The sequence below is a fragment of the Copadichromis virginalis genome, linkage group LG3, assembly GCF_057382275.1.
Source record: "Copadichromis virginalis isolate Kocher_CV1m ecotype Utaka linkage group LG3, C_Virginalis_male_GT1.1, whole genome shotgun sequence".
Taxonomy (NCBI): domain Eukaryota; kingdom Metazoa; phylum Chordata; class Actinopteri; order Cichliformes; family Cichlidae; genus Copadichromis; species Copadichromis virginalis.
The window spans coordinates 58,541,167-58,564,681 of NC_140620.1; the positions used below are offsets into that span (position 1 = coordinate 58,541,167).

The following is a 23,515-nucleotide window of genomic DNA, read 5'->3' on the forward strand; positions in this document are numbered from 1 at the left end:
GAGGCCACTTACACCACACCAGGGCCTGTGGCTGCTGGCTGAGGCCACCTACACCACACCAGGGCATTAGTTGCTATTGAGGCCAATTACACCACACCAGGGTCTGTGGCTCTTGCTCAGGCCACTTACACCACACCAGGGCCTGTGGCTCTTGCTCAGGCCACTTACACCACACCAGGGCCTGTGGCTGCTGGCTGAGGCCACTTACACCACACCAGGGCCTGTGGCTGCTGGCTGAGGCCACCTACACCACACCAGGGCCTGTGGCTGCTGGCTGAGGCCACCTACACCACACCAGGGCCTGTGGCTGCTGGCTGAGGCCACTTACACCACACCAGTGCCTGTGGCTTCTGGCTGAGGCGACTTACACCACACCAGGGCCTGTGGCTGCTGGCTGAGGCCACTTACACCACACCAAGGCCTGTGGCTCTTGCTCAGGCCACTCACATCACACCAGGCCCTGCGCTTCTGGCCGAGGCCATCTTCACCAAACCAGGCCCTGTGCTCCTTGCTGTGGCCATGTACAACACACCAGGCCCTGTGCTGGTTCCTGAGGCCATCTTCAACAATCCAGGGCCTGTGCTGTTGGATAAATGCCAAACTGAGCCTTTGGGTTAGGGTATTATGCAAACATGCAGGTATGGTTATAGGATTGTCTTCGTAACTTCAGGTACTTGCCACCTAATCACTTGAATCCATAAATTGAGACATTGTGCTGGGCCCAGCAGCTTATGGCCATACCACCCTGAGCACGCCCGACCTCGTCTGATCTCGGAAGCTAAGCAGGGCTGGGCTTGGTTAGTACTTGGATGGGAGACTGCCTGGGAATACCCGGTGCTGTAAGCCTTTCATTTTCATGTCATTGAACCGCTTTTGATCCAGAGAAGGGGTGTATTAAAAGACCAAAAGCAGCTGCCCATTAATAAGGGCACATTAATCACATTGCTTTTGGCTCTTTTCCAATGTCTTGTGCTGCTAGCTGATGCCACCTACACCACACCAGGGCCTGAGTGACCGGCTGGGGCCACTTACACCACATCAGGGGCTGTGGCTCTGGCTGAGGCCAGTTACACCACACCAGGGCCTGTGGGTTCTGGCTGTGGCGACTTACACCAAACCAGGGCCTGTGGCTGCTGGCTGAGGCCACTTACACCACACCAGGGCCTGTGGCTCTTGCTCAGGCCACTCACATCACACCAGGCCCTGCGCTTCTGGCCGAGGCCATGTACAACACACCAGGCCCTGTGCTGGTTCCTGAGGCCATCTTCAACAATCCAGGGCCTGTGCTGTTGGATAAATGCTAAACTGAGCCTTTGGGTTAGGGTATTATGCAAACATGAAGGTAGGGTTATAGGATTGTCTTCGTAACTTCAGGTACTTGCCACCTAATCACCTGAATCCATAAATTGAGACATTGTGCTGGGGCCAGCAGCTTACGGCCATACCACCCTGAGCACGCCCGACCTCGTCTGATCTCGGAAGCTGAGCAGGGCTGGGCTTGGTTAGTACTTGGATGGGAGAATGCCTGGGAATACCTAGTGCTGTAAGCCTTTCATTTTCATGTCATTGAACCGCTTTTGATCCAGAGAAGGGGTGTATTAAAAGACCAAAAGCAGCTGCCCATTAATGAGGGCACATTAACGACATTACTTTTGGCTGTTTTCCAATGTCTTGTGCTGCTAGCTGATGCCACCTACACCACACCAGGGCCTGAGTGACCGGCTGGGGCCACTTACACCACATCAGGGCCTGTGGCTGCTGACTGAGGCCACTTACACCACACCAGGGCCTTAGTTGCTATTGAGGCCAATTACACCACACCATGGTCTGTGGCTCTTGCTCAGGCCACTTACACCACACCAGGGCCTGTGGCACTGGCTGAGGCCACTTACACCACACCAGGGCCTGTGGCTGCTGGCTGAGGCCACTTACACCACACAAGGGCTTGTGGCTGCTGGCTGAGGCCACCTACACCACACCAGGGCCTGTGGCTGCTGGCTGAGGCCACTTACACCACACAAGGGCTTGTGGCTGCTGGCTGAGGCCACCTACACCACACCAGGGCCTGTGGCTGCTGGCTGAGGCCACCTACACCACACCAGGGCATTAGTTGCTATTGAGGCCAATTACACCACACCAGGGTCTGTGGCTCTTGCTCAGGCCACTTACACCACACCAGGGCCTGTGGCTCTTGCTCAGGCCACTTACACCACACCAGGGCCTGTGGCTTCTGGCTGAGGCGACTTACACCACACCAGGGCCCTTTTGCTGCTGGCTGAGGCCACTTACACCACACCAGTGCCTGTGGCTTCTGGCTGAGGCGACTTACACCACACCAGGGCCTGTGGCTGCTGGCTGATGCCACCTACACCACACCAGGGCCTGAGTGACCGGCTGGGGCCACTTACACCACATCAGGGCCTGTGGCTCTGGCTGAGGCCACTTACACCACACCAGGGCCTGTGGCTGCTGGCTGAGGCCAGTTACACCACACCAGAGCCTGTGGCTGCTGGCTGAAGCCACTTACACCACACCAGGGCCTTAGTTGCTATTGAGGCCACTTACACCACACCAGGGCCTGTGGCTGCTGGCTGAGGCCACCTACACCACACCAGGGCCTGTGGCTGCTGGCTGAGGCCACTTACACCACACCAGGGCCTGTGGCTGCTGGCTGAAGCCACTTACACCACACCAGGGCCTTAGTTGCTATTGATGCCACTTACACCACACCAGGGCCTGTGGCTGCTGGCTGAGGCCACCTACACCACACCAGGGCCCTTTTGCTGCTGGCTGAGGCCACTTACACCACACCAGTGCATGTGGCTCCTGGCTGAGGCCACTTACACCACACCAGGGCCTGTGGCTGCTGAATGAGGCCACTTACACCACACCAGGGCCTGTGGCTCTTGCTCAGGCCACTCACATCACACCAGGCCCTGCGCTTCTGGCCGAGGCCATCTTCACCAAACCAGGCCCTGTGGTTCTTGCTCAGGCCACTTACACCACACCAGGGCCTTATTTGCTATTGAGGCCACTTACACCACACCAGGGCCTGTGGCTCTGGCTTAGGCCACTTACACCACACCAGGGCCTGTGGCACTGGCTGAGGCCACTTAGACCACACCAGGGCCTGTGGCTGCTGGCTGAGGCCACTCACACCACACCAGGGCCTGTGGCTGCTAGCTGAGGCCACTTACACCAAACCAGGGCCTGTGGCTGCCTGCTGAGGCCATCTTCACCACACCAGGGCCTGTGGCTGCTGGCTGAGGCCACTTACACCACACCAGGGCATTAGTTGCTATTGAGGCCAATTACACCACACCAGGGTATGTGGCTCTTGCTCAGGCCACTTACACCACACCAGGGCCTGTGGCTGCTGGCTGAGGCCACCTACACCACACCAGGGCCTGTGGCTGCTGGCTGAGGCGACTTATACCACACCAGGGCCCTTTTGCTGCTGGCTGAGGCCACTTACACCACACCAGTGCCTGTGGCTTCTGTCTGAGGCGACTTACACCACACCAGGGCCTGTGGCTGCTGGCTGAGGCCAATTATACCACACCAGGGTCTGTGGCTCTTGCTCAGGCCACTTACACCACACCAGGGCCTGTGGCACTGGCTGAGGCCACTTACACCACACCAGGGCCTGTGGCTGCTGGCTGAGGCCACTTACACCACAACAGGGCCTGTGGCTGCTGGCTGAGGCCACTTACACCACACCAGGGCCTGTGGCTGCTGGCTGAGGCCACCTACACCACACCAGGGCCTGTGGCTGCTGGCTGAGGCGACTTACACCACACCAGGGCCCTTTTGCTGCTGGCTGAGGCCACTTACACCACACCAGTGCCTGTGGCTTCTGGCTGAGGCGACTTACACCACACCAGGGCCTGTGGCTGCTGGCTGATGCCACCTACACCACACCAGGGCCTGAGTGACCGGCTGGGGCCACTTACACCACATCAGGGCCTGTGGCTGCTGGCTGAGGCCAGTTACACCACACCAGAGCCTGTGGCTGCTGGCTGAAGCCACTTACACCACACCAGGGCCTGTGGCTGCTGGCTGAGGCCACTTACACCACACCAGGGCCTGTGGCTGCTGGCTGAAGCCACTTACACCACACCAGGGCCTTAGTTGCTATTGAGGCCACTTACACCACACCAGGGCCTGTGGCTGCTGGCTGAGGCCACCTACACCACACCAGGGCCCTTTTGCTGCTGGCTGAGGCCACTTACACCACACCAGTGCCTGTGGCTTCTGGCTGAGGCCACTTACACCACACCAGGGCCTGTGGCTGCTGGCTGAGGCCACTTACACCACACCAGGGCCTGTGGCTCTTGCTCAGGCCACTCACATCACACCAGGCCCTGCGCTTCTGGCCGAGGCCATCTTCACCAAACCAGGCCCTGTGGTTCTTGCTCAGGCCACTTACACCACACCAGGGCCTTATTTGCTATTGAGGCCACTTACACCACACCAGGGCCTGTGGCACTTGCTCAGGCCACTTACACCACACCAGGGCCTGTGGCACTTGCTCAGGCCACTTACACCACACCAGGGCCTTAGTTGCTATTGAGGCCAATTACACCACACCAGGGTCTTTGGCTCTTGCTCAGGCCACTTACACCACACCAGGGCCTGTGGCACTGGCTGAGGCCACTTACACCACACCAGGGCCTGTGGCTGCTGGCTGAGGCCACTTACACCACACCAGGGCCTTATTTGCTATTGAGGCCACTTACACCACACCAGGGCCTGTGGCTGCTGGCTGAGGCCACCTACACCACACCAGGGCCTTAGTTGCTATTGAGGCCAATTACACTACACCAGGCCTGTGGCACTTGCTCAGGCCACTTACACCACACCAGGGCCTGTGGCTGCTGGCTGAGGCCACTTACACCACACCAGTGCCTGTGGCTTCTGGCTGAGGCGACTTACACCACACCAGGCCTGTGGCACTTGCTCAGGCCACTTACACCACACCAGGGCCTGTGGCTGCTGGCTCAGGCCACTTACACCACACCAGGGCCTGTGGCTCTTGCTCAGGCCACTTACACCACACCAGGGCCTGTGGCTGCTGGCTCAGGCCACTTACACCACACCAGGGCCTGTGGCTGCTGGCTGAGGCCACTTACACCACACCAAGGCCTGTGGCTCTTGCTCAGGCCACTCACATCACACCAGGCCCTGCGCTTCTGGCCACTTACACCACACCAGGGCCTGTGGCTGCTGGCTGAGGCCACTTACACCATACCAGGGCCTGTGGCTGTTGGCTGAGGCCACTTACACCACACCAGGGCCTTAGTTGCTATTGAGGCCACTTACACCACACCAGGGCCTGTGGCTCTGGCTGAGGCCACTTACACCACACCAGGGCCTTATTTGCTATTCAGGCCAGTTACACCACACCAGGGCCTGTGGCTCTGGCTCAGGCCACTTAAACCACACCAGGGCCTGTGGCTGCTGGCTGATTCCACTTACACCACACCAGGGCCTGTGGCTCTTGCTCAGGCCACTCACATCACACCAGGCCCTGCGCTTCTGGCCGAGGCCATCTTCACCAAACCAGGCCCTGTGCTGCTTGCTGTGGCCATGTACAACACATCAGGCCCTGTGCTGGTTCCTGAGGCCATCTTCAACAATCCAGGGCCTGTGCTGTTGGATAAATGCCAAACTGAGCCTTTGGGTTAGGGTATTATGCAAACATGCAGGTATGGTTATAGCATTGTCTTCGTAACTTCAGGTACTTGCCACCTAATCACTTGAATCCATAAATTGAGACATTGTGCTGGAGCCAGCAGCTTACGGCCATACCACCCTGAGCACGCCCGACCTCGTCTGATCTCGGAAGCTAAGCAGGGCTGGGCTTGGTTAGTACTTGGATGGGAGACTGCCTGGGAATACCTGGTACTGTAAGCCTTTGATTTTCATGTCATTGAACCGCTTTTGATCCAGAGAAGGGGTGTATTAAAAGACCAAAAGCAGCTGCCCATTAATGAGGGCACATTAACGACACTGCTTTTGGCTCTTTTCCAATGTCTTGTGCTGCTAGCTGATGCAACCTACACCACACAAGGGCCTGAGGGACCGGCTGGGGCCACTTACACCACATCAGGGCCTGTGGCTCTGGCTGAGGCCACTTTCACCACACCAGGGCCTGTGGCTGCTGGCTGAGGCCACCTACACCACACCAGGGCATTAGTTGCTATTGAGGCCAATTACACCACACCAGGGTCTGTGGCTCTTGCTCAGGCCACTTACACCACACCAGGGCCTGTGGCTCTTGCTCAGGCCACTTACACCACACCAGGGCCTGTGGCACTGGCTGAGGCCACTTACACCACACCAGGGCCTGTGGCTGCTGGCTGAGGCCACTTACACCACACCAGGGCCTGTGGCTGCTGGCTGAGGCCACTTACACCACACCAGGGCCTGTGGCTGGTGGCTGAGGCCACCTACACCACACCAGGGCCTGTGGCTTCTGTCTGAGGCGACTTACACCACACCAGGGCCTGTGGCTGCTGGCTGAGGCCAATTACACCACACCAGGGTCTGTGGCTCTTGCTCAGGCCACTTACACCACACCAGGGACTGTGGCACTGGCTGAGGCCACTTACACCACACCAGGGCCTGTGGCTGCTGGCTGAGGCCACTTACACCACACCAGGGCCTGTGGCTGCTGGCTGAGGCCACTTACACCACACCAGGGCCTGTGGCTGCTGGCTGAGGCCACCTACACCACACCAGGGCCTGTGGCTGCTGGCTGAGGCGACTTACACCACACCAGGGCCCTTTTGCTGCTGGCTGAGGCCACTTACACCACACCAGTGCCTGTGGCTTCTGGCTGAGGCGACTTACACCACACCAGGGCCTGTGGCTGCTGGCTGAGGCCACTTACACCACACCAAGGCCTGTGGCTCTTGCTCAGGCCACTCACATCACACCAGGCCCTGCGCTTCTGGCCGAGGCCATCTTCACCAAACCAGGCCCTGTGCTGCTTGCTGTGGCCATGTACAACACACCAGGCCCTGTGCTGGTTCCTGAGGCCATCTTCAACAATCCAGGGCCTGTGCTGTTGGATAAATGCCAAACTGAGCCTTTGGGTTAGGGTATTATGCAAACATGCAGGTATGGTTATAGGATTGTCTTCGTAACTTCAGGTACTTGCCACCTAATCACTTGAATCCATAAATTGAGACATTGTGCTGGGGCCAGCAGCTTACGGCCATACCACCCTGAGCACGCCCGACCTCGTCTGAACTCGGAAGCTAAGCAGGGCTGGGCTTGGTTAGTACTTGGATGGGAGACTGCCTGGGAATACCTGGTGCTGTAAGCCTTTCATTTTCATGTCATTGAACCGCTTTTGATCCAGAGAAGGGGTGTATTAAAAGACCAAAAGCAGCTGCCCATTAATGAGGGCACATTAACGACACTGCTTTTGGCTGTTTTCCAATGTCTTGTGCTGCTAGCTGATGCCACCTACACCACACCAGGGCCTGAGTGACCGGCTGGGGCCACTTACACCACATCAGGGCCTGTGGCTCTGGCTGAGGCCACTTACACCACACCAGGGCCTGTGGCTGCTGGCTGAGGCCAGTTACACCACACCAGAGCCTGTGGCTGCTGGCTGAAGCCACTTACACCACACCAGGGCCTTAGTTGCTATTGAGGCCACTTACACCACACCAGGGCCTGTGGCTGCTGGCTGAGGCCACCTACACCACACCAGGGCCTGTGGCTGCTGGCTGAGGCCACTTACACCACACCAGGGCCTGTGGCTGCTGGCTGAAGCCACTTACACCACACCAGGGCCTTAGTTGCTATTGAGGCCACTTACACCACACCAGGGCCTGTGGCTGCTGGCTGAGGCCACCTACACCACACCAGGGCCCTTTTGCTGCTGGCTGAGGCCACTTACACCACACCAGTGCATGTGGCTTCTGGCTGAGGCCACTTACACCACACCAGGGCCTGTGGCTGCTGGCTGAGGCCACTTACACCACACCAGGGCCTGTGGCTCTTGCTCAGGCCACTCACATCACACCAGGCCCTGCGCTTCTGGCCGAGGCCATCTTCACCAAACCAGGCCCTGTGGTTCTTGCTCAGGCCACTTACACCACACCAGGGCCTTATTTGCTATTGAGGCCACTTACACCACACCAGGGCCTGTGGCACTTGCTCAGGCCACTTACACCACACCAGGGCCTGTGGCTGCTGGCTGAGGCCACTTACACCACACCAGGGCCTGTGGCTCTTGCTCAGGCCACTTACACCACACCAGGGCCTGTGGCTGCTGGCTGAGGCCACTTACACCACACCAGGGCCTGTGGCTTCTGGCTGAGGCGACTTACACCACACCAGGCCTGTGGCTGCTGGCTGAGGCCACCTACACCACACCAGGGCCTGTGGCTCTTGCTCAGGCCACTCACATCACACCAGGCCCTGCGCTTCTGGCCGAGGCCATCTTCACCAAACCAGGCCCTGTGCTGCTAGCTGTGGCCATGTACAACACACCAGGCCCTGTGGCTGCTGGCTGAGGCCACTTACACCAAACCAGGGCCTGTGGCTGCTTGCTGAGGCCATCTTCACCAAACCAGGCCCTGTGCTGCTTGCTGTGGCCATGTAAAACACACCAGGGCCTGAGTGACCGGCTGGGGCCACTTACACCACACCAGGGCCTGTGGCTGCTGGCTGAGGCCACCTACACCACACCAGGGCCTTAGTTGCTATTGAGGCCAATTACACCACACCAGGGTATGTGGCTCTTGCTCAGGCCACTTACACCACACCAGGGCCTTAGTTGCTATTGAGGCCACTTACACCACACCAGGGCCTGTGGCTGCTGGCTGAGGCCACCTACACCACACCAGGGCCTTAGTTGCTATTGAGGCCAATTACACCACACCAGGGTATGTGGCTCTTGCTCAGGCCACTCACATCACACCAGGCCCTGCTCTTCTGGCCGAGGCCATCTTCACCAAACCAGGCCCTGTGCTGCTAGCTGTGGCCATGTACAACACACCAGGCCCTGTGCTGGTTCCTGAGGCCATCTTCAACAATCCAGGGCCTGTGCTGTTGGATAAATGCTAAACTGAGCCTTTGGGTTAGGGTATTATGCAAACATGCAGGTATGGTTATAGGATTGTCTTCGTAACTTCAGGTACTTGCCACCTAATCACTTGAATCCATAAATTGAGTCATTGTGCTGGGGCCAGCATCTTATGGCCATACCACCCTGAGCACGCCCGACCTCGTCTGATCTCGGAAGCTAAGCAGGGCTGGGCTTGGTTAGTACTTGGATGGGAGACTGCCTGGGAATACCTGGTGCTGTAAGCCTTTCATTTTCATGTCATTGAACCGCTTTTGATCCAGAGAAGGGGTGTATTAAAAGACCAAAAGCAGCTGCCCACTAATGAGGGCACATTAACGACATTGCTTTTGGCTCTTTTCCAATGTCTTGTGCTGCTAGCTGATGCCACCTACACCACACCAGGGCCTGAGTGACCGGCTGGGGCCATCTACACCACATCAGGGCCTGTGGCTCTGGCTGAGGCCACTTACACCACACCAGGGCCTGTGGCTGCTGGCTGAGGCCACCTACACCACACCAGGGCCTTAGTTGCTATTGAGGCCAATTACACCACACCAGGGTCTGTGGCTCTTGCTCAGGCCACTTACACCACACCAGGCCTGTGGCACTTGCTCAGGCCACTTACACCACACCAGGGCCTGTGGCTGCTGGCTGAGGCCACTTACACCACACCAGGGCCTGTGGCTGCTGGCTGAGGCCACCTACACCACACCAGGGCATTAGTTGCTATTGAGGCCAATTACACCACACCAGGGTCTGTGGCTCTTGCACAGGCCACTTACACCACACCAGGGCCTGTGGCTCTTGCTCAGGCCACTTACACCACACCAGGGCCTGTGGCTGCTGGCTGAGGCCACTTACACCACACCAGGGCCTGTGGCTGCTGGCTGAGGCCACCTACACCACACCAGGGCCTGTGGCTGCTGGCTGAGGCCACCTACACCACACCAGGGCCTGTGGCTGCTGGCTGAGGCCACTTACACCACACCAGTGCCTGTGGCTTCTGGCTGAGGCGACTTACACCACACCAGTGCCTGTGGCTGCTGGCTGAGGCCACTTACACCACACCAAGGCCTGTGGCTCTTGCTCAGGCCACTCACATCACACCAGGCCCTGCGCTTCTGGCCGAGGCCATCTTCACCAAACCAGGCCCTGTGCTCCTTGCTGTGGCCATGTACAACACACCAGGCCCTGTGCTGGTTCCTGAGGCCATCTTCAACAATCCAGGGCCTGTGCTGTTGGATAAATGCCAAACTGAGCCTTTGGGTTAGGGTATTATGCAAACATGCAGGTATGGTTATAGGATTGTCTTCGTAACTTCAGGTACTTGCCACCTAATCACTTGAATCCATAAATTGAGACATTGTGCTGGGGCCAGCAGCTTACGGCCATACCACCCTGAGCACCCCCGACCTCGACTGATCTCGGAAGCTAAGCAGGGCTGGGCTTGGTTAGTACTTGGATGGGAGACTGCCTGGGAATACCTGGTGCTGTAAGCCTTTCATTTTCATGTCATTGAACCGCTTTTGATCCAGAGAAGGGGTGTATTAAAAGAGCAAAAGCAGCTGCCCATTAATGAGGGCACATTAACGACATTGCTTTTGGCTGTTTTCCAATGTCTTGTGCTGCTAGCTGATGCCACCTACACCACACCACGGCCTTATTTGCTGGCTGAGGCCACATACACCAAACCAGGGCCTTAGTTGCTATTGAGGCCAATTACACCACACCAGGGCCTGTGGCTCTTGCTCAGGCCACTTACACCACACCAGGGCCTGTGGCTCTTGCTCAGGCCACTCACACCACACCAGGGCCTGTGGCTCTTGCTCAGGCCACTCATATCACGCCAGGCCCTGCGCTTCTGGCCGAGGCCATCTTCACCAAACCAGGCCCTGTGCTGCTTGCTGTGGCCATGTACAACACACCAGGTCCTGTGCTGGTTCCAGAGGCCATCTTCAACAATCCAGGGCCTGTGCTGTTGGATAAATGCCAAACTGAGCCTTTGGGTTAGGGTATTATGCAAACATGCAGGTATGGTTATAGGATTGTCTTCGTAACTTCAGGTACTTGCCACCTAATCACTTGAATCCATAAATTGAGACATTGTGCTGGGGCCATCAGCTTACGGCCATACCACCCTGAGCACGCCTGACCTCGTCTGATCTCGGAAGCTAAGCAGGGCTGGGCTTGGTTAGTACTTGGATGGGAGACTGCCTGGGAATACCTGGTGCTGTAAGCCTTTCATTTTCATGTCATTGAACCGCTTTTGATCCAGAGAAGGGGTGTATTAAAAGACCAAAAGCATCTGCCCATTAATGAGGGCACATTAACGACATTGCTTTTGGCTCTTTTCCAATGTCTTGTGCTGCTAGCTGATGCCACCTACACCACACCAGGGCCTGAGTGACCGGCTGGGGCCATCTACACCACATCAGGGCCTGTGGCTCTGGCTGAGGCCACTTACACCACACCAGGGCCTGTGGCTGCTGGCTGAGGCCACCTACACCACACCAGGGCCTTAGTTGCTATTGAGGCCAATTACACCACACCAGGGTCTGTGGCTCTTGCTCAGGCCACTTACACCACACCAGGCCTGTGGCACTTGCTCAGGCCACTTACACCACACCAGGGCCTGTGGCTGCTGGCTGAGGCCACTTACACCACACCAGGGCCTGTGGCTGCTGGCTGAGGCCACCTACACCACACCAGGGCATTAGTTGCTATTGAGGCCAATTACACCACACCAGGGTCTGTGGCTCTTGCACAGGCCACTTACACCACACCAGGGCCTGTGGCTCTTGCTCAGGCCACTTACACCACACCAGGGCCTGTGGCTGCTGGCTGAGGCCACTTACACCACACCAGGGCCTGTGGCTGCTGGCTGAGGCCACCTACACCACACCAGGGCCTGTGGCTGCTGGCTGAGGCCACCTACACCACACCAGGGCCTGTGGCTGCTGGCTGAGGCCACTTACACCACACCAGTGCCTGTGGCTTCTGGCTGAGGCGACTTACACCACACCAGGGCCTGTGGCTGCTGGCTGAGGCCACTTACACCACACCAAGGCCTGTGGCTCTTGCTCAGGCCACTCACATCACACCAGGCCCTGCGCTTCTGGCCGAGGCCATCTTCACCAAACCAGGCCCTGTGCTCCTTGCTGTGGCCATGTACAACACACCAGGCCCTGTGCTGGTTCCTGAGGCCATCTTCAACAATCCAGGGCCTGTGCTGTTGGATAAATGCCAAACTGAGCCTTTGGGTTAGGGTATTATGCAAACATGCAGGTATGGTTATAGCATTGTCTTCGTAACTTCAGGTACTTGCCACCTAATCACTTGAATCCATAAATTGAGACATTGTGCTGGAGCCAGCAGCTTACGGCCATACCACCCTGAGCACGCCCGACCTCGTCTGATCTCGGAAGCTAAGCAGGGCTGGGCTTGGTTAGTACTTGGATGGGAGACTGCCTGGGAATACCTGGTGCTGTAAGCCTTTGATTTTCATGTCATTGAACCGCTTTTGATCCAGAGAAGGGGTGTATTAAAAGACCAAAAGCAGCTGCCCATTAATGAGGGCACATTAACGACACTGCTTTTGGCTCTTTTCCAATGTCTTGTGCTGCTAGCTGATGCCACCTACACCACACCAGGGCCTTAGTTGCTATTGAGGCCAATTACACCACACCAGGGTCTTTGGCGCTTGCTCAGGCCACTTACACCACACCAGGGCCTGTGGCACTGGCTGAGGCCACTTACACCACACCAGGGCCTGTGGCTGCTGGCTGAGGCCACTTACACCACATCAGGGCCTGTGGCTCTGGCTGAGGCCACTTTCACCACACCAGGGCCTGTGGCTGCTGGCTGAGGCCACCTACACCACACCAGGGCATTAGTTGCTATTGAGGCCAATTACACCACACCAGGGTCTGTGGCTCTTGCTCAGGCCACTTACACCACACCAGGGCCTGTGGCTCTTGCTCAGGCCACTTACACCACACCAGGGCCTGTGGCTGCTGGCTGAGGCCACCTACACCAAACCAGGGCATTAGTTGCTATTGAGGCCAATTACACCACACCAGGGTCTGTGGCTCTTGCTCAGGCCACTTACACCACACCAGGGCCTGTGGCTCTTGCTCAGGCCACTTACACCACACCAGGGCCTGTGGCACTGGCTGAGGCCACTTACACCACACCAGGGCCTGTGGCTGCTGGCTGAGGCCACTTACACCACACCAGGGCCTGTGGCTGCTGGCTGAGGCCACTTACACCACACCAGGGCCTGTGGCTGGTGGCTGAGGCCACCTACACCACACCAGGGCCTGTGGCTGCTGGCTGAGGCGACTTATACCACACCAGGGCCCTTTTGCTGCTGGCTGAGGCAACTTACACCACACCAGTGCTTGTGGCTTCTGTCTGAGGCGACTTACACCACACCAGGGCCTGTGGCTGCTGGCTGAGGCCAATTACACCACACCAGGGTCTGTGGCTCTTGCTCAGGCCACTTACACCACACCAGGGCCTGTGGCACTGGCTGAGGCCACTTACACCACACCAGGGCCTGTGGCTGCTGGCTGAGGCCACTTACACCACACCAGGGCCTGTGGCTGCTGGCTGAGGCCACTTACACCACACCAGGGCCTGTGGCTGCTGGCTGAGGCCACCTACACCACACCAGGGCCTGTGGCTGCTGGCTGAGGCCACTTACACCACACCAGGGCCCTTTTGCTGCTGGCTGAGGCCACTTACACCACACCAGTGCCTGTGGCTTCTGGCTGAGGCGACTTACACCACACCAGGGCCTGTGGCTGCTGGCTGAGGCCACTTACACCACACCAAGGCCTGTGGCTCTTGCTCAGGCCACTCACATCACACCAGGCCCTGCGCTTCTGGCCGAGGCCATCTTCACCAAACCAGGCCCTGTGCTGCTTGCTGTGGCCATGTACAACACACCAGGCCCTGTGCTGGTTCCTGAGGCCATCTTCAACAATCCAGGGCCTGTGCTGTTGGATAAATGCCAAACTGAGCCTTTGGGTTAGGGTATTATGCAAACATGCAGGTATGGTTATAGGATTGTCTTCGTAACTTCAGGTACTTGCCACCTAATCACTTGAATCCATAAATTGAGACATTGTGCTGGAGCCAGCAGCTTACGGCCATACCACCCTGAGCACGCCCGACCTCGTCTGATCTCGGAAGCTAAGCAGGGCTGGGCTTGGTTAGTACTTGGATGGGAGACTGCCTGGGAATACCTGGTGCTGTAAGCCTTTCATTTTCATGTCATTGAACTGCTTTTGATCCAGAGAAGGGGTGTATTAAAAGACCAAAAGCAGCTGCCCATTAATGAGGGCACATTAACGACACTGCTTTTGGCTGTTTTCCAATGTCTTGTGCTGCTAGCTGATGTCACCTACACCACACCAGGGCCTGAGTGACCGGCTGGGGCCACTTACACCACATCAGGGCCTGTGGCTCTGGCTGAGGCCACTTACACCACACCAGGGCCTGTGGCTGCTGGCTGAGGCCAGTTACACCACACCAGAGCCTGTGGCTGCTGGCTGAAGCCACTTACACCACACCAGGGCCTTAGTTGCTATTGAGGCCACTTACACCACACCAGGGCCTGTGGCTGCTGGCTGAGGCCACCTACACCACACCAGGGCCTTAGTTGCTATTGAGGCCAATTACACCACACCAGGGTCTGTGGCTCTTGCTCAGGCCACTTACACCACACCAGGGCCTGTGGCACTGGCTGAGGCCACTTACACCACACCAGGGCCTGTGGCTGCTGGCTTAGGCCACCTACACCACACCAGGGCCTTAGTTGCTATTGAGGCCAATTACACCACACAAGGGCCTGTGGCTGCTGGCTGAGGCCACCTACACCACACCAGGGCCTGTGGCTGCTGGCTGAGGCCACTTACACCACACCAGGGCCCTTTTGCTGCTGGCTGAGGCCACTTACACCACACCAGGGCCTGTGTCTGCTGGCTGAGGCCACTTACACCACACCAGGGCCTGTGGCTGCTGGCTGAGGCCACCTACACCACACCAGGGCATTAGTTGCTATTGAGGCCAATTACACCACACCAGGGTCTGTGGCTCTTGCTCAGGCCACTTACACCACACCAGGGCCTGTGGCTCTTGCTCAGGCCACTTACACCACACCAGGGCCTGTGGCTGCTGGCTGAGGCCACTTACACCACACCAGGGCCTGTGGCTGCTGGCTGAGGCCACCTACACCACACCAGGGCCTGTGGCTGCTGGCTGAGGCCACCTACACCACACCAGGGCCTGTGGCTGCTGGCTGAGGCCACTTACACCACACCAGTGCCTGTGGCTTCTGGCTGAGGCGACTTACACCACACCAGGGCCTGTGGCTGCTGGCTGAGGCCACTTACACCACACCAAGGCCTGTGGCTCTTGCTCAGGCCACTCACATCACACCAGGCCCTGCGCTTCTGGCCGAGGCCATCTTCACCAAACCAGGCCCTGTGCTCCTTGCTGTGGCCATGTACAACACACCAGGCCCTGTGCTGGTTCCTGAGGCCATCTTCAACAATCCAGGGCCTGTGCTGTTGGATAAATGCCAAACTGAGCCTTTGGGTTAGGGTATTATGCAAACATGCAGGTATGGTTATAGGATTGTCTTCGTAACTTCAGGTACTTGCCACCTAATCACTTGAATCCATAAATTGAGACATTGTGCTGGGCCCAGCAGCTTACGGCCATACCACCCTGAGCACGCCCGACCTCGTCTGAACTCGGAAGCTAAGCAGGGCTGGGCTTGGTTAGTACTTGGATGGGAGACTGCCTGGGAATACCCGGTGCTGTAAGCCTTTCATTTTCATGTCATTGAACCGCTTTTGATCCAGAGAAGGGGTGTATTAAAAGACCAAAAGCAGCTGCCCATTAATAAGGGCACATTAATCACATTGCTTTTGGCTCTTTTCCAATGTCTTGTGCTGCTAGCTGATGCCACCTACACCACACCAGGGCCTGAGTGACCGGCTGGGGCCACTTACACCACATCAGGGGCTGTGGCTCTGGCTGAGGCCAGTTACACCACACCAGGGCCTGTGGGTTCTGGCTGTGGCGACTTACACCAAACCAGGGCCTGTGGCTGCTGGCTGAGGCCACTTACACCACACCAGGGCCTGTGGCTCTTGCTCAGGCCACTCACATCACACCAGGCCCTGCGCTTCTGGCCGAGGCCATGTACAACACACCAGGCCCTGTGCTGGTTCCTGAGGCCATCTTCAACAATCCAGGGCCTGTGCTGTTGGATAAATGCTAAACTGAGCCTTTGGGTTAGGGTATTATGCAAACATGAAGGTAGGGTTATAGGATTGTCTTCGTAACTTCAAGTACTTGCCACCTAATCACCTGAATCCATAAATTGAGACATTGTGCTGGGGCCAGCAGCTTACGGCCATACCACCCTGAGCACGCCCGACCTCGTCTGATCTCGGAAGCTGAGCAGGGCTGGGCTTGGTTAGTACTTGGATGGGAGAATGCCTGGGAATACCTAGTGCTGTAAGCCTTTCATTTTCATGTCATTGAACCGCTTTTGATCCAGAGAAGGGGTGTATTAAAAGACCAAAAGGAGCTGCCCATTAATGAGGGCACATTAACGACATTGCTTTTGGCTGTTTTCCAATGTCTTGTGCTGCTAGCTGATGCCACCTACACCACACCAGGGCCTGAGTGACCGGCTGGGGCCACTTACACCACATCAGGGCCTGTGGCTCTGGCTGAGGCCACTTACACCACACCAGGGCCTGTGGCTGCTGGCTGAGGCCACTTACACCACACCAGGGCCTGTGGCTGCTGACTGAGGCCACTTACACCACACCAGGGCCTTAGTTGCTATTGAGGCCAATTACACCACACCATGGTCTGTGGCTCTTGCTCAGGCCACTTACACCACACCAGGGCCTGTGGCACTGGCTGAGGCCACTTACACCACACCAGGGCCTGTGGCTGCTGGCTGAGGCCACTTACACCACACAAGGGCTTGTGGCTGCTGGCTGAGGCCACCTACACCACACCAGGGCCTGTGGCTGCTGGCTGAGGCCACTTACACCACACAAGGGCTTGTGGCTGCTGGCTGAGGCCACCTACACCACACCAGGGCCTGTGGCTGCTGGCTGAGGCCACCTACACCACACCAGGGCATTAGTTGCTATTGAGGCCAATTACACCACACCAGGGTCTGTGGCTCTTGCTCAGGCCACTTACACCACACCAGGGCCTGTGGCTCTTGCTCAGGCCACTTACACCACACCAGGGCCTGTGGCTTCTGGCTGAGGCGACTTACACCACACCAGGGCCCTTTTGCTGCTGGCTGAGGCCACTTACACCACACCAGTGCCTGTGGCTTCTGGCTGAGGCGACTTACACCACACCAGGGCCTGTGGCTGCTGGCTGATGCCACCTACACCACACCAGGGCCTGAGTGACCGGCTGGGGCCACTTACACCACATCAGGGCCTGTGGCTCTGGCTGAGGCCACTTACACCACACCAGGGCCTGTGGCTGCTGGCTGAGGCCAGTTACACCACACCAGAGCCTGTGGCTGCTGGCTGAAGCCACCTACACCACACCAGGGCCTTAGTTGCTATTGAGGCCAATTACACCACACCAGGGTCTGTGGCACTGGCTGAGGCCACTTACACCACACCAGGGCCTGTGGCTGCTGGCTTAGGCCACCTACACCACACCAGGGCCTTAGTTGCTATTGAGGCCACTTACACCACACCAGGGCCCTTTTGCTGCTGGCTGAGGCCACTTACACCACACCAGTGCCTGTGACTTCTGGCTGAGGCGACTTACACCACACCAGGGCCTGTGGCTGCTGGCTGAGGCCACTTACACCACACCAGGGCCTGTGGCTGCTGGCTGAGGCCACCTACACCACACCAGGGCATTAGTTGCTATTGAGGCCAATTACACCACACCAGGGTCTGTGGCTCTTGCTCAGGCCACTTACAACACACCAGGGCCTGTGGCTCTTGCTCAGGCCACTTACACCACACCAGGGCCTGTGGCTGCTGGCTGAGGCCACTTACACCACACCAGGGCCTGTGGCTGCTGGCTGAGGCCACCTACACCACACCAGGGCCTGTGGCTGCTGGCTGAGGCCACCTACACCACACCAGGGCCTGTGGCTGCTGGCTGAGGCCACTTACACCACACCAGTGCCTGTGGCTTCTGGCTGAGGCGACTTACACCACACCAGGGCCTGTGGCTGCTGGCTGAGGCCACTTACACCACACCAGGGCCTGTGGCTCTTGCTCAGGCCACTCACATCACACCAGGGCCTGTGGCTCTTGCTCAGGCCTCTCATATCACGCCAGGCCCTGCGCTTCTGGCCGAGGCCATCTTCACCAAACCAGGCCCTGTGCTCCTTGCTGTGGCCATGTACAACACACCAGGCCCTGTGCTGGTTCCTGAGGCCATCTTCAACAATCCAGGGCCTGTGCTGTTGGATAAATGCCAAACTGAGCCTTTGGGTTAGGGTATTATGCAAACATGCAGGTATGGTTATAGCATTGTCTTCGTAACTTCAGGTACTTGCCACCTAATCACTTGAATCCATAAATTGAGACATTGTGCTGGAGCCAGCAGCTTACGGCCATACCACCCTGAGCACGCCTGACCTCGTCTGATCTCGGAAGCTAAACAGGGCTGGGCTTGGTTAGTACTTGGATGGGAGACTGCCTGGGAATACCTGGTGCTGTAAGCCTTTGATTTTCATGTCATTGAACCGCTTTTGATCCAGAGAAGGGGTGTATTAAAAGACCAAAAGCAGCTCCCCATTAATGAGGGCACATTAACGACATTGCTTTTGGCTGTTTTCCAATGTCTTGTGCTGCTAGCTGATGCCACTTACACCACACCAGGGCCTGTGGCTGCTGGCTGAGGCCACTTACACCACACCAGGGCCTGTGGCTGCTGGCTGAGGCCACCTACACCACACCAGGGCCTTAGTTGCTATTGAGGCCAATTACACCACACCAGGGTCTGTGGCTCTTGCTCAGGCCACTTACACCACACCAGGGCCTGTGGCACTGGCTGAGGCCACTTACACCACACCAGGGCCTGTGGCTGCTGGCTGAGGCCACCTACACCACACCAGGGCCTTAGTTGCTATTGAGGCCAATTACACCACACAAGGGCCTGTGGCTGCTGGCTGAGGCCACCTACACCACACCAGGGCCTGTGGCTGCTGGCTGAGGCCACTTACAACACACCAGGGCCTGTGGCTCTTGCTCAGGCCACTCATATCACACCAGGCCCTGTGCTTCTGGCCGAGGCCATCTTCACCAAACCAGGCCCTGTGCTGCTTGCTGTGGCCATGTACAACACACCAGGCCCTGTGCTGGTTCCTGACGCCATCTTCAACAATCCAGGGCCTGGTGCTGTAAGCCTTTCATTTTCATGTCATTGAACCGCTTTTGATCCAGAGAAGGGGTGTATTAAAAGACCAGAAGCAGCTCCCCATTAATGAGGGCACATTAACGACATTGCTTTTGGCTGTTTTCCATTGTCTTGTGCTGCTAGCTGATGCCACCTACACCACACCAGGGCCTGAGTGACCGGCTGGGGCCACTTACACCACATCAGGGCCTGTTGCTCTGGCTGAGGCCACTTACACCACACTAGGGCCTGTGGCTGCTGGCTGAGGCCACCTACACCACACCAGGGCCTTAGTTGCTATTGAGGCCAATTACACCACACCAGGGTATGTGGCTCTTGCTCAGGCCACTTACACCACACCAGGGCCTTAGTTGCTATTGAGGCCAATTACACCACACCAGGGCCTGTGGCACTGGCTGAGGCCACTTACACCACACCAGGGCCTGTGGCTGCTGGCTGAGGCCACTTACACCACACAAGGGCCTGTGGCTGCTGGCTGAGGCCACCTACACCACACCAGGGCCTGTGGCTGCTGGCTGAGGCCACTTACAACACACCAGGGCCTGTGGCTCTTGCTCAGGCCACTCATATCACACCAGGCCCTGTGCTTCTGGCCGAGGCCATCTTCACCAAACCAGGCCCTGTGCTGCTTGCTGTGGCCATGTACAACACATCAGGCCCTGTGCTGGTTCCTGAGGCCATCTTCAACAATCCAGGGCCTGTGCTGTTGGATAAATGCCAAACTGAGCCTTTGGGTTAGGGTATTATGCAAACATGCAGGTATGGTTATAGGATTATCTTCGTAACTTCAGGTACTTGCCACCTAATCACTTGAATCCATAAATTGAGACATTGTGCTGGAGCCAGCAGCTTACGGCCATACCACCCTGAGCACGCCCGACCTCGTCTGATCTCGGAAGCTAAGCAGGGCTGGGCTTGGTTAGTACTTGGATGGGAGACTTCCTGGGAATACCTGGTGCTGTAAGCCTTTCATTTTCATGTCATTGAACCGCTTTTGATCCAGAGAAGGGGTGTATTAAAAGACTAAAAGCAGCTGCCCATTAATGAGGGTACATTAACGACATTGCTTCTGGCTGTTTTCCAATGTCTTGTGCTGCTAGCTGATGCCACCTACACCACACCAGGGCCTTAGTTGCTATTGAGGCCAATTACACCACACCAGGGTCTTTGGCTCTTGCTCAGGCCACTTACACCACACCAGGGCCTGTGGCACTGGCTGAGGCCACTTACACCACACCAGGGCCTGTGGCTGCTGGCTGAGGCCACCTACACCACACCAGGGCATTAGTTGCTATTGAGGCCAATTACACCACACCAGGGTCTGTGGCTCTTGCTCAGGCCACTTACACCACACCAGGGCCTGTGGCTCTTGCTCAGGCCACTTACACCACACCAGGGCCTGTGGCACTGGCTGAGGCCACTTACACCACACCAGGGCCTGTGGCTGCTGGCTGAGGCCACTTACACCACACCAGGGCCTGTGGCTGCTGGCTGAGGCCACTTACACCACACCAGGGCCTGTGGCTGGTGGCTGAGGCCACCTACACCACACCAGGGCCTGTGGCTGCTGGCTGAGGCGACTTACACCACACCAGGGCCCTTTTGCTGCTGGCTGAGGCCACTTACACCACACCAGTGCCTGTGGCTTCTGTCTGAGGCGACTTACACCACACCAGGGCCTGTGGCTGCTGGCTGAGGCCAATTACACCACACCAGGGTCTGTGGCTCTTGCTCAGGCCACTTACACCACACCAGGGCCTGTGGCTGCTGGCTGAGGCCACTTACAACACACCAGGGCCTGTGGCTCTTGCTCAGGCCACTCATATCACACCAGGGCCTGTGGCTGCTTGCTGAGGCCATCTTCACCAAACCAGGCCCTGTGCTGCTTGCTGTGGCCATGTAAAACACACCAGGTCCTGTGCTGGTTCTTGAGGCCATCTTCAACAATCCAGGGCCTGTGCTGTTGGATAAATGCCAAACTGAGCCTTTGGGTTAGGGTATTATGCAAACATGCAGGTATGGTTATAGGATTGTCTTCGTAACTTCAGGTACTTGCCACCTAATCACTTGAATCCATAAATTGAGACATTGTGCTGGGGCCAGCAGCTTACGGCCATACCACCCTGAGCACGCCCGACCTCGTCTGATCTTGGAAGCTAAGCAGGGCTGGGCTTGGTTAGTACTTGGATGGGAGACTGCCTAGGAATACCTGGTGCTGTAAGCCTTTCATTTTCATGTCATTGAACCGCTTTTGATCCAGAGAAGGGGTGTATTAAAAGACCAAAAGCAGCTGCCCATTAATGAGGGCACATTAACGACATTGCTTTTGGCTGTTTTCCAATGTCTTGTGCTGCTAGCTGATGCCACTTACACCACACCAGGGCCTGTGGCTGCTGGCTGAGGCCACTTACACCACACCAGGGCCTGTGGCTGCTGGCTGAGGCCACCTACACCACACCAGGGCCTTAGTTGCTATTGAGGCCAATTACACCACACAAGGGTCTGTGGCACTGGCTGAGGCCACTTACACCACACCAGGGCCTGTGGCTGCTGGCTTAGGCCACCTACACCACACCAGGGCCTTAGTTGCTATTGAGGCCAATTACACCACACAAGGGCCTGTGGCTGCTGGCTGAGGCCACCTACACCACACCAGGGCCTGTGGCTGCTGGCTGAGGCCACTTACACCACACCAGGGCCCTTTTGCTGCTGGCTGAGGCCACTTACACCACACCAGTGCCTGTGACTTCTGGCTGAGGCGACTTACACCACACCAGGGCCTGTGGCTGCTGGCTGAGGCCACTTACACCACACCAGGGCCTGTGGCTGCTGGCTGAGGCCACCTACACCACACCAGGGCATTAGTTGCTATTGAGGCCAATTACACCACACCAGGGTCTGTGGCTCTTGCTCAGGCCACTTACAACACACCAGGGCCTGTGGCTCTTGCTCAGGCCACTTACACCACACCAGGGCCTGTGGCTGCTGGCTGAGGCCACTTACACCACACCAGGGCCTGTGGCTGCTGGCTGAGGCCACCTACACCACACCAGGGCCTGTGGCTGCTGGCTGAGGCCACCTACACCACACCAGGGCCTGTGGCTGCTGGCTGAGGCCACTTACACCACACCAGTGCCTGTGGCTTCTGGCTGAGGCGACTTACACCACACCAGGGCCTGTGGCTGCTGGCTGAGGCCACTTACACCACACCAGGGCCTGTGGCTCTTGCTCAGGCCACTCACATCACACCAGGGCCTGTGGCTCTTGCTCAGGCCACTCATATCACGCCAGGCCCTGCGCTTCTGGCCGAGGCCATCTTCACCAAACCAGGCCCTGTGGTTCTTGCTCAGGCCACTTACACCACACCAGGGCCTTATTTGCTATTGAGGCCACTTACACCACACCAGGGCCTGTGGCTCTGGCTTAGGCCACTTACACCACACCAGGGCCTGTGGCACTGGCTGAGGCCACTTAGACCACACCAGGGCCTGTGGCTGCTGGCTGAGGCCACTCACACCACACCAGGGCCTGTGGCTGCCTGCTGAGGCCATCTTCACCACACCAGGGCCTGTGGCTGCTGGCTGAGGCCACTTACACCACACCAGGGCATTAGTTGCTATTGAGGCCAATTACACCACACCAGGGTATGTGGCTCTTGCTCAGGCCACTTACACCACACCAGGGCCTGTGGCTGCTGGCTGAGGCCACCTACACCACACCAGGGCCTGTGGCTGCTGGCTGAGGCGACTTATACCACACCAGGGCCCTTTTGCTGCTGGCTGAGGCCACTTACACCACACCAGTGCCTGTGGCTTCTGTCTGAGGCGACTTACACCACACCAGGGCCTGTGGCTGCTGGCTGAGGCCAATTATACCACACCAGGGTCTGTGGCTCTTGCTCAGGCCACTTACACCACACCAGGGCCTGTGGCACTGGCTGAGGCCACTTACACCACACCAGGGCCTGTGGCTGCTGGCTGAGGCCAC

At 57.6% G+C, this 23,515-nt stretch overlaps 8 non-coding genes and 6 pseudogenes across 8 annotated transcripts; all 14 read left to right on the plus strand.

Moving 5' to 3' along the window:
- The first annotated feature begins 727 nt into the window (after nucleotides 1–727).
- Nucleotides 728–846, plus strand: LOC146715900 (5S ribosomal RNA). Its single transcript, XR_014919875.1, has one exon. It is a non-coding gene; the product is annotated as a 5S ribosomal RNA (ribosomal RNA).
- A 585-nt stretch (nucleotides 847–1,431) lies between these two features.
- LOC146715901 (5S ribosomal RNA) lies at nucleotides 1,432–1,550 on the plus strand (annotated as a pseudogene).
- A 4,247-nt stretch (nucleotides 1,551–5,797) lies between these two features.
- LOC146715902 (5S ribosomal RNA) lies at nucleotides 5,798–5,916 on the plus strand. Its single transcript, XR_014919897.1, has one exon. It is a non-coding gene; the product is annotated as a 5S ribosomal RNA (ribosomal RNA).
- A 1,298-nt stretch (nucleotides 5,917–7,214) lies between these two features.
- Nucleotides 7,215–7,333, plus strand: LOC146715903 (5S ribosomal RNA). Its single transcript, XR_014919611.1, has one exon. It is a non-coding gene; the product is annotated as a 5S ribosomal RNA (ribosomal RNA).
- Nucleotides 7,334–9,214: 1,881 nt separating this feature from the next.
- LOC146715904 (5S ribosomal RNA) lies at nucleotides 9,215–9,333 on the plus strand (annotated as a pseudogene).
- A 1,135-nt stretch (nucleotides 9,334–10,468) lies between these two features.
- On the plus strand, nucleotides 10,469–10,587 carry LOC146715905 (5S ribosomal RNA; annotated as a pseudogene).
- Nucleotides 10,588–11,208: 621 nt separating this feature from the next.
- LOC146715906 (5S ribosomal RNA) lies at nucleotides 11,209–11,327 on the plus strand. Its single transcript, XR_014919908.1, has one exon. It is a non-coding gene; the product is annotated as a 5S ribosomal RNA (ribosomal RNA).
- Nucleotides 11,328–12,462: 1,135 nt separating this feature from the next.
- On the plus strand, nucleotides 12,463–12,581 carry LOC146715907 (5S ribosomal RNA). Its single transcript, XR_014919618.1, has one exon. It is a non-coding gene; the product is annotated as a 5S ribosomal RNA (ribosomal RNA).
- Nucleotides 12,582–14,233: 1,652 nt separating this feature from the next.
- Nucleotides 14,234–14,352, plus strand: LOC146715908 (5S ribosomal RNA). Its single transcript, XR_014919619.1, has one exon. It is a non-coding gene; the product is annotated as a 5S ribosomal RNA (ribosomal RNA).
- A 1,453-nt stretch (nucleotides 14,353–15,805) lies between these two features.
- LOC146715909 (5S ribosomal RNA) lies at nucleotides 15,806–15,924 on the plus strand. Its single transcript, XR_014919645.1, has one exon. It is a non-coding gene; the product is annotated as a 5S ribosomal RNA (ribosomal RNA).
- A 585-nt stretch (nucleotides 15,925–16,509) lies between these two features.
- LOC146715910 (5S ribosomal RNA) lies at nucleotides 16,510–16,628 on the plus strand (annotated as a pseudogene).
- A 2,086-nt stretch (nucleotides 16,629–18,714) lies between these two features.
- LOC146715911 (5S ribosomal RNA) lies at nucleotides 18,715–18,833 on the plus strand (annotated as a pseudogene).
- A 1,543-nt stretch (nucleotides 18,834–20,376) lies between these two features.
- Nucleotides 20,377–20,495, plus strand: LOC146715912 (5S ribosomal RNA). The gene has a single exon (XR_014919383.1). It is a non-coding gene; the product is annotated as a 5S ribosomal RNA (ribosomal RNA).
- A 1,138-nt stretch (nucleotides 20,496–21,633) lies between these two features.
- LOC146715913 (5S ribosomal RNA) lies at nucleotides 21,634–21,752 on the plus strand (annotated as a pseudogene).
- Nucleotides 21,753–23,515: the final 1,763 nt, after the last annotated feature.